Source organism: Pogona vitticeps, chromosome 1 (assembly GCF_051106095.1).
Source record: "Pogona vitticeps strain Pit_001003342236 chromosome 1, PviZW2.1, whole genome shotgun sequence".
NCBI lineage: Eukaryota > Metazoa > Chordata > Lepidosauria > Squamata > Agamidae > Pogona > Pogona vitticeps.
The window spans coordinates 142781842-142790082 of NC_135783.1; the positions used below are offsets into that span (position 1 = coordinate 142781842).

Below are 8241 nucleotides of genomic sequence, written 5' to 3' on the forward strand. Positions count from 1 at the left end.
ATTAAAACCATATTGTGTGAATTGAAAATGTCTTCCTGCCACACTGACTTAATCTTGTGTCTCAGCATCAATACCAGTGGGTTCTGCTAGGGTGCTGGAGCTCCAGCAACTGCACACGGCTGCTGAGTGCCAGCCCTAGGCACAGGGCCAAGGAACCCTAAGGCACTCAGCTCATGGCCTATGCAGTATCAGCAACCTGAGGCTTTGAGCTCCTGTAACTGGGACATCCAACTCGCCACCATTACATATGCATTGGCATGCAATTTACGTTTCTTCTTCTCTTGTGGTTCAGAGCCTTCTGAGGACGAAAAGGTGTCATGGAATTTTAATTAATTAATTAATTAATTAATTAATTAATTTTATTTAACTTATACGCCGCCCACTCTACCCAACGGTCTCTGGGCGGCTTACAACAATTAAAATTCAATTAAAAGAATTGAGAGTTTGTGGAAGTGGAAGTGAACAGCAAACATTTCCTGATCTGGCCTGCTATGCCTTCCTTCCCAGCCTCTCCATTCCCTACAATGTAGGGGTGATTACATTGACAAATAATGACAAATAATGAGAGAAATGCTCTGGGATTGGGATGCTCTGATTTGTATTATTTTTCATTGATTACATGATGGACCAGTCTTTGTGAATCATACTGGAGTTTTTCTCCTCTGCCCCAGTCCATACATTTGTCCTCTCCTGCTGGGGCTGCCACTCCCCCCGCATGTAATGAATTCACATATTCAAGGCTGTGTGATTGCTTGAGCTGATGCTGAGTGACCATCCCAGTTTCCTAGTTGAAGATGAGGAGACAGGAAGCAAAGGGGCGCTCATGGGGTTATCAGTTTCCCCTAACCAAGCATCTCTTGTCTCCAAACAATTTTTGAGGGCTTTGCACAGGCATTGGTGTGCTAGGGCACCTGGAAACTGAAAGGGAAAAAAGAAAGAAAAGAGCAAGGAGTCAGTAGAGAGTGAGAAGGAAATTGCTAATATGCATCTTTTTTTAATGATTGAGCCCAGAAATGAACATGAGTAGAGAACATAACATAGTTTAAAGATTTTAGTACTGTAACACAGTTATGGAGTCAAGATTATATATTAGATATTGTATTAATATGTATGTGTATATATATTAGATATATATATAAAAGCAGCTTTTGAAGCCAGCACTTTCAAGCTTATTAAGGCAGCTCTTTGCAGATTGTTCAGGTAGCACTGATATCTCCTGCAAAACTGTGTACCCACAGCAGAGCTACCTTAACAAGTTGCAAACAAGGTAGATTGTCAATTTCCTCCTCTCTCTTGCCTGCATAGTCAGCTAAAGTGAACTCAACCAGGAAGACCTAACTTCTAGGGTGTGACTTCACATTGGATGCATTTTCCTCATCATGTAATCACACCCTGAATCACTGCTGTTGCGGAGCAGAAGATGAGGAAAGAACTGATGGAAGAAACAAACATCAACCTAATATCCTCCCTCCTTTTCACTGAATCTGCACTTGAACTCAGAGCCCAGGGGAATTCTAGAAATTTTAATCCAAAAACACAGAGCTGTGCACACTTGTTGCATCCCTACTGATCTAACTATTTCTCTTTATTTCTACTATCTTTGAATGCATCTGCAGGTGAAGGAAAGATGGAAACCTTCCAGGCATTTTGCTGTCAAGCAAAGAGAGACGGTGGTCCCAGGATGTAAAAATGGGCATCAATACTTTATTCAAAGATAAGCCCAACGTGTTTCGGCTATTTCACTTTTAGCCTTCTTCAGGGTGGCTGATGTTATGCTTATGTAGAATCTGTCTCTCAGGATATTTATGTGGACAATCTCTCATTCCTTTTCGGATAAATGGACCATGAAATAGCTGAAAAGTGTTGGGCTTAACTTTGAATAAAGTATTGATACCCATTTTTACATCCTGGACCACCATCTCTCTTTGCTTGACAGCTTCAGTGGATGTACCAGTCCTTTTTGTTCTTACTTCCAGGCATTTAAAAACAGGCCACTCAACACCATTTTAAAAACTGAAAGGTTTCCTACTGAATCTTGTTGCTGCTCTTCCCTTCTCTGCCTAAAGCAGAAGGCTTTATAAAAATAAAATAAAATAAGACCATATTCCTCCCACATTCCATTGTTCCATAATGAAATGGGATTGATAGCTGCGCTGCAGTTAGTGAAACTAATGTGAACTCCATCTGTGCCGTTGGACTTTGTTATGGACATTAAACGAGATCAGAGGGACCTTTGTAGTGCTTTGCATTGGAGGCTTCACAGGGCACCTCTTTCTGGCTCTCCAAATGTGCTAAAGGCTGATAGGGCTAATAAACCAATAGAAAGGAACGACACATTTTTTTGCACAGGCTGCCCACCACCCATTCATTTATGCAAAGAAGCTCATGATTCCAGAAGCAATATGACATTGTTTTGAAATAAACCACGGTAAAAGCTTCACATTAAGTACACTACTACAGCTGAGCAGAGCAACACAATACTCACATTATGCTGGGATTCAAGATACAGAGATTTCTCAGTGCAGGCACAATCCAGGAGGAAAGGCAAGAATGCATAAAACTGGGGAAAGACGCAATCGGAAAATGAAAGACACATCGGCTCACATACATTGAGAGCTCAGCAGGGCTCACCAGTTAAGGAGCAAACCTTGGAAAAGTTATGCTTGTGGACCACAATTTCTGATTCTTCCAGCCAGTATTGCTACAGGCCACACTGATAGGGGTGCTCTTGGACTACTAGTCCAGAACATGAGGTTTACCAAGTTTCAACAAGGATGACACAGTCACTAGGGCTGTCTGGATTTGTAGAGCTAAAGCTCATCATGTCCGGTGTCATCTTTTCAATCTCTCCTCCAAGTTCATACCCATTTTGGTGTTTACCGTATTTTCCATGTATAAGACACCCCCATGTATAAGATCCCCCCCCCCATTTTTATAATCCAAAATTAAGAAATCTAAGTGGGGTTTAGCAGGTGTATGGGGAAAGGGATCAAAGTGCTGCAGGATTGCTTTGATCCCTGCTTTCCCCTCCACTAGTTTTTCTTCTCTCCTCAGCTTAGTTCCGTGTATAAGACAACCCTCAATTTTTAGTCTAAAGATTTTAGACAAAAGTATAGTTTTATACACAGAAAAACCGGTATTTTTCAAACCTTGGCTTTCTTGTGTATGTTTCAAACCAGCAAACTTTCATACATATGCGCATAGCAGAGGAAAGAGTGACTGGGTGCATTTGAGAACCTACAACTATTTTCTTTGTACTTTTTCTCCTGGCTCGGCTGGCCACTCCAGGCAGGGGGGCGGGAGGACAGATCTCCCCACACAGTTGCTGAGTGGCCAGCCAAGCAGGGAGATGGCAGAGCTACTTCCACAATTGGTGGAAAGAGCGGGAGGCGGGCGGTGCAGTGAAGCGTGAGTGGACGGTCCAGTTCCAAAGGCTGTGCCTGCATTTGGGATGGGGATATTCGTATTCATTTATAAATACAAATATCCCCATCTCTGATCATAATCAAAGAGAGTTTAATCTTGTTTTGTAAGCTAAACAGGATCAGGTGTGGTTAGTACTTGGGATGGGAGACCACCATTAAATAGAAGGTGGGGCTTGGGAAGCATCCTGTCTGAAGCCTTGGTGAGTGGCTGCTAATCAGAGTTGACAATACTGGGTTACATGGACAAATGGCCAGGCTCTGACATAGTTTCACAGCAGGAAATGAAAGTGGAGGAAGTCATGGCGAACATCTTTGCACGTGTACCTTCAAGGCAGCTAGCTTCTGCAATTTTGCAAAAACCTTTTTTTAAAATAATATTTTACTAATTTTTTCCCAAAATATTTGAAATTTTTTTTTGCTCACCTTACAAGTTGGCATTACAGGTGGAAGAAATTTGCATCCCAAACCAGGTAAATGCAAACTCTCATGTCATCCCCAGTCATGGTTCAGGAGGTCTTCTTTGCATCAGAAGAACAGATAATAAGTTGCACGATGTGTTGGATGAAACAGGATGGGTGGAGAAGGATATGAAATTCTGAAATCATCACCTTCTTTGTTCAAATGATATCTGTTGACGTTTTCATAAAAGAGAATATTTTTCCCCAATCTTTCTAGGAGTGGATTTCTTTTCTTCTTGTACTTTTTTGTTTGCTATGGGAGACATATAATTAAATCAGATAACATTGTTGCATATGGAGAGGAATACTGAGATGCTGTCTAAATTATTTATCAATAAACTCTCCAGCCCCCAAAAGGTAAGCATTTTAAAACCCCAATAAGAAAGAAAGAAATGCAAATAACAATAAAGGCTTAGGAAGGTGTATTCAACAAAGGCCTTTGCTTCCATCTCCTGCAAGATAAAAGGGGACTTTATTTAACAGCTATGTGCTATTTTGCGTATCTGTTCGTTACTGTATTATCTGCTTTTGTATGGCAGATTGTAAACACTTGTAAGACGAAGAAAAAATATATATTTCTCTCTCTTTCTGCTTCCCTTTACACTGAAGCATTGGAATGTTCCACGTTGTCAAAGCTGCGGAAGGCATGAAAAGGAACAGATTCGTCAATATGTCCCCACGGTCCCCTTTTCACCCAAGTCAGCAGGAAGAGCCATCAAAGGGAATGAACCTCCACGGCACACCATGGATTTTAAGGCATCCTCCCTAAAATGACAAATAGGCTTAGCAATACAAAGATCGCTGTGGACACAACACTGTGAGATAGGCCTTACCAGGCCTCGTTGGGGTTTGTTTAGTTCAGAGGTCAGGGAACTTGTTTACCTTTTACCCCTTAAAAAATTTATATACGCCAACATTACCCCCTTGATTTGAAAGGAAATCATACATTATTTGAATTAAAATATTATTGAATCTACACAGGCTGTGTACTGAACTGGCAGGATATATCATCAGTATCAATGGCTGCCAGGCTATGTACCAAACTAGCAGGATGCATAAATTTAATAAAGATGTGCACTATCTTTGCTGGAACACATTGCACTCCAGCCATGGTGTGGTATAGGGACTAGTAAGGTGTCCAATGTGCCTAGCAAGTTGCATTAAATTTTTGCTAGCTCGCTGAGGATTTAATCATCATCATTGGCTCCTAGAGTGGTGCTAGCAATGAGGTGCTTGCTAGAGACAGCCAAGACAGAGTTTTGGAGTGGGAGCTTTTCCTACCACTTTAATCATTCTGTGTGTGGTGTGCAAAAAGGAACAAACCAGGCTAAAGGTCATGTCACCCACCCTAGTGCCACAGCCCATCATCAAAGGACCAGCACACTTTTTTTTATCATCATCGATGGAAAACTCAGCAGTGGCCAGAGGACTGGAAAAGATCAGTCTACATCCCAATCCCAAAGAAGGGCAGTGCCAAAGAATGCTCCAACTACCATACAATTGCACTCATTTCACATGCTAGCAAGGTTATGCTCAAAATTCTACAAGGCAGACTTCAGTAGGATGTGGACCGAGAACTCCCAGAAGTGCAAGCTGGATTTCGAAGGGGCAGAGGAACTAGAGACCAAATTGCTAACATGCGCTGGATTATGGAGAAAGCTAGAGAATTCCAGAAAAACATCTGCTTCATTGACTACGCAAAAGCATGGCAGAAAGTGAGGAGGAATTAAAGAACCTCTTAATGAGAGTAAAAGAGGAGAACACAAAAAATGGTCTGGATCTCAACATCAAAAAACTAAGATTATGGCCACTGCTCCCATCACCTCCTGGCAAATAGAAAGGGAAGATATGGAGGCAGTGACAGATTTTACTTTCCTGGGTTCCATCATCACTGCAGATGGTGACAGCAACCACGAAATTAAAAGACGCCTGCTTCTCGGGAGGAAAGCAATGACAAACCTAGACAGCATCTTAAAAAGCCACCCTTCCCTCCCCACCTTAATTCAAGCCTTCAGTTTTTTTTTCTTGCCTGTTCTTTTTCATAGTTTTGAGTCAGTCTCTCTCACACACACTCACTCTCTCTCACACACATCCATCCACCCTCCCACCCTGCATCCATTTTCTCCATACATTTTCTACATACATTTAAATAAGCTTGATGAAGCCCTCGGTCTCTCACCTTCCTTCCCTGCTTCCCTAGTTAACTTGATCCTTTCCCTCCTCCTGCTTGCTTGCAGTCATTTCTGGAGGAAGCAGTCATTCAGAAGCCTTGGATTGATTGATTACTCCAGGGCTATTCCACAGCTGTAGCCAATCAATCAGGATTATCTCCGATCTCTGAAAGAACAGAGGATTTACAAGTGCCCTGCTGCAATCAAGGAAGTAACAGGGAGAGGTGGCTTACAATTTGAGGTTTGGCTGCAGAGGGTGCGGATGGGAGGGAGGGGGTAGCTCTCTGCTCATTACTCCCAGGATTTTCACTTTTATCCCATTTGGGGTAATTTAGCCCTATTCCCCAACCACTGGTTTAGTTAATCTTGTCGTCTTCTCTCTTTCAGTTATAAGATGTTGAGGGAAATTAAAACATGTGAACAAACGTCCTCTTCTTTTTATCGTGCTTGTTTCCTGGCCTGATGGGGGTTTTCCACTCTGCATTTAAAACCAGAACGAGATGACTCTGGGAGTGGCAGAAACCTGGTTTGTTCAATGAAATCTCTGGACTCTCCCTCTACAAATTACGGTGCTTGCCCTCTTTCCATGAAGCTAAGTTTACACATACAGTTCTCTGCTTTATTTTCACATCAACCTAGTAGAAACTGTGAGGCTGAGAGGAGAATAACTGACCCTTGTGACCCACACAATGGAATATGGGGGACGGGAATACCATCCTGCTAGGCAAAGGAATGACAGTAGAAAAGGTAAAACTGCTTTATTCCGATACGAGAGTTCTTGGGTGCCAATGAGGGACAATGAGAACGGGGTGTGCCCCTGGTTAAATACTGCTAAATAAACACAGGAGATGGGTACAAAAGAGATATCTGATTAGTTGTGATCAGTTGCATTTTGGGCTGAGCATGCTCATAAAGAAGCAGTACAGCTAACCATATATGGGCATGGGATATGGGCATGGGAGATGTGCTGAGTTACAAAGGAAAAGTACGTAGGCTGAGAAAACATGATACATAGGCTTGCATAAGTGGAGTTTCAAGGCCATACTGAAAAAGAAGGCTTGGGGAGGGATCCAAGATGAATGCCAGGGTGCTCATACTGTCAATATTCTCCATCTCGCAAGCTCCCAATCTGGCATTTCAGTATTAGGATATTCTGCCTCTTGTGTATTACAGTACAATTAGAGTCCCCTTGGGACCTCTTTTGTGCAGCCCATCCCTTAAAATTTCCAACAAGGAAAAGCAACTGATTCTCTCTGGCCACAGATGAATCTGTGATTGCCTCCTTAGCCAGGTATGTCTGGTTTAAAACTCAACTCAATACAAAGGCTTTCTGGGAATGTAGGTATTATCCTGCACCAAATTACTGAGCTAAAGTATATCATGCCCTGTGAAGCAATCTGTAGCTGTCCTTCTGGAATTGCCACCACTTTGTAGAAATTGAGGTAGGGGAGAGTATTCATTATGAGAATGTTCCTGTTATTTTAATCTTACTGCTGCATTGCTCAGATTAATATCTCACACTCCCACAATATTTGATCCTTCTGCCACCATGTAACCCTTTTTTATTATATTATAGTCTTCATTGCCTATGGTAGTTGACCATAAGCATAGGACACACAAATAAGAATTTCCCCAATATTACCATATTTTTCCATGTATAAGACCATACTTTTGTCTAAAATCTTTAGACTAAAAATTGAGGGTCGTCTTATACATGGAAGTAAGCTGAGGAGAGAACAAAAACAAGTGGAGGGGAAAGCAGTGATCAAAGTGATTCTGCAGCGCTTTTATCCCTTTCCCCCTACACTTGCTAAGCCCCATTTAGATTTCTTAATTTTGGATTAGAAAAGTGGGGTGCGTCTTATACATGGGCCATCTTATACATGGAAAATACGTAAATAAGCAAATTCATTACCAATTTTATTGTAACAGCCACCTTATACCTCACAAAGGGGCCGTTACATCACACTCAATCACTCTTCGTTTCCACTGCCACCAACCATTCCCTCAAATAAAGCTTCAGGCCAAAGTATGATTTCAAAATAAAAACTAGGTTTATTGTATACAAACAAAAGGAATGGTAAATCACTTGAATATAAATAATACTGTAATCACTATAATAATATAACAATCACACACACACTCTCACAGACCCTCACTATATAGCACAGTTCTTATCTCACAGTA

The 8241-nt window shown here is 41.7% G+C and overlaps 1 long non-coding RNA gene across 1 annotated transcript; it reads right to left on the bottom strand.

Moving 5' to 3' along the window:
* Positions 1-691: 691 nt before the first annotated feature.
* Positions 692-4122, bottom strand: LOC144587597 (uncharacterized). Its single transcript, XR_013542753.1, has 3 exons — positions 3849-4122; positions 2486-2560; positions 692-918 (listed from the first exon to the last, which is right to left on the bottom strand). It is a non-coding gene; the product is annotated as an uncharacterized LOC144587597 (long non-coding RNA).
* Between the last annotated feature and the right edge of the window lie 4119 nt (positions 4123-8241).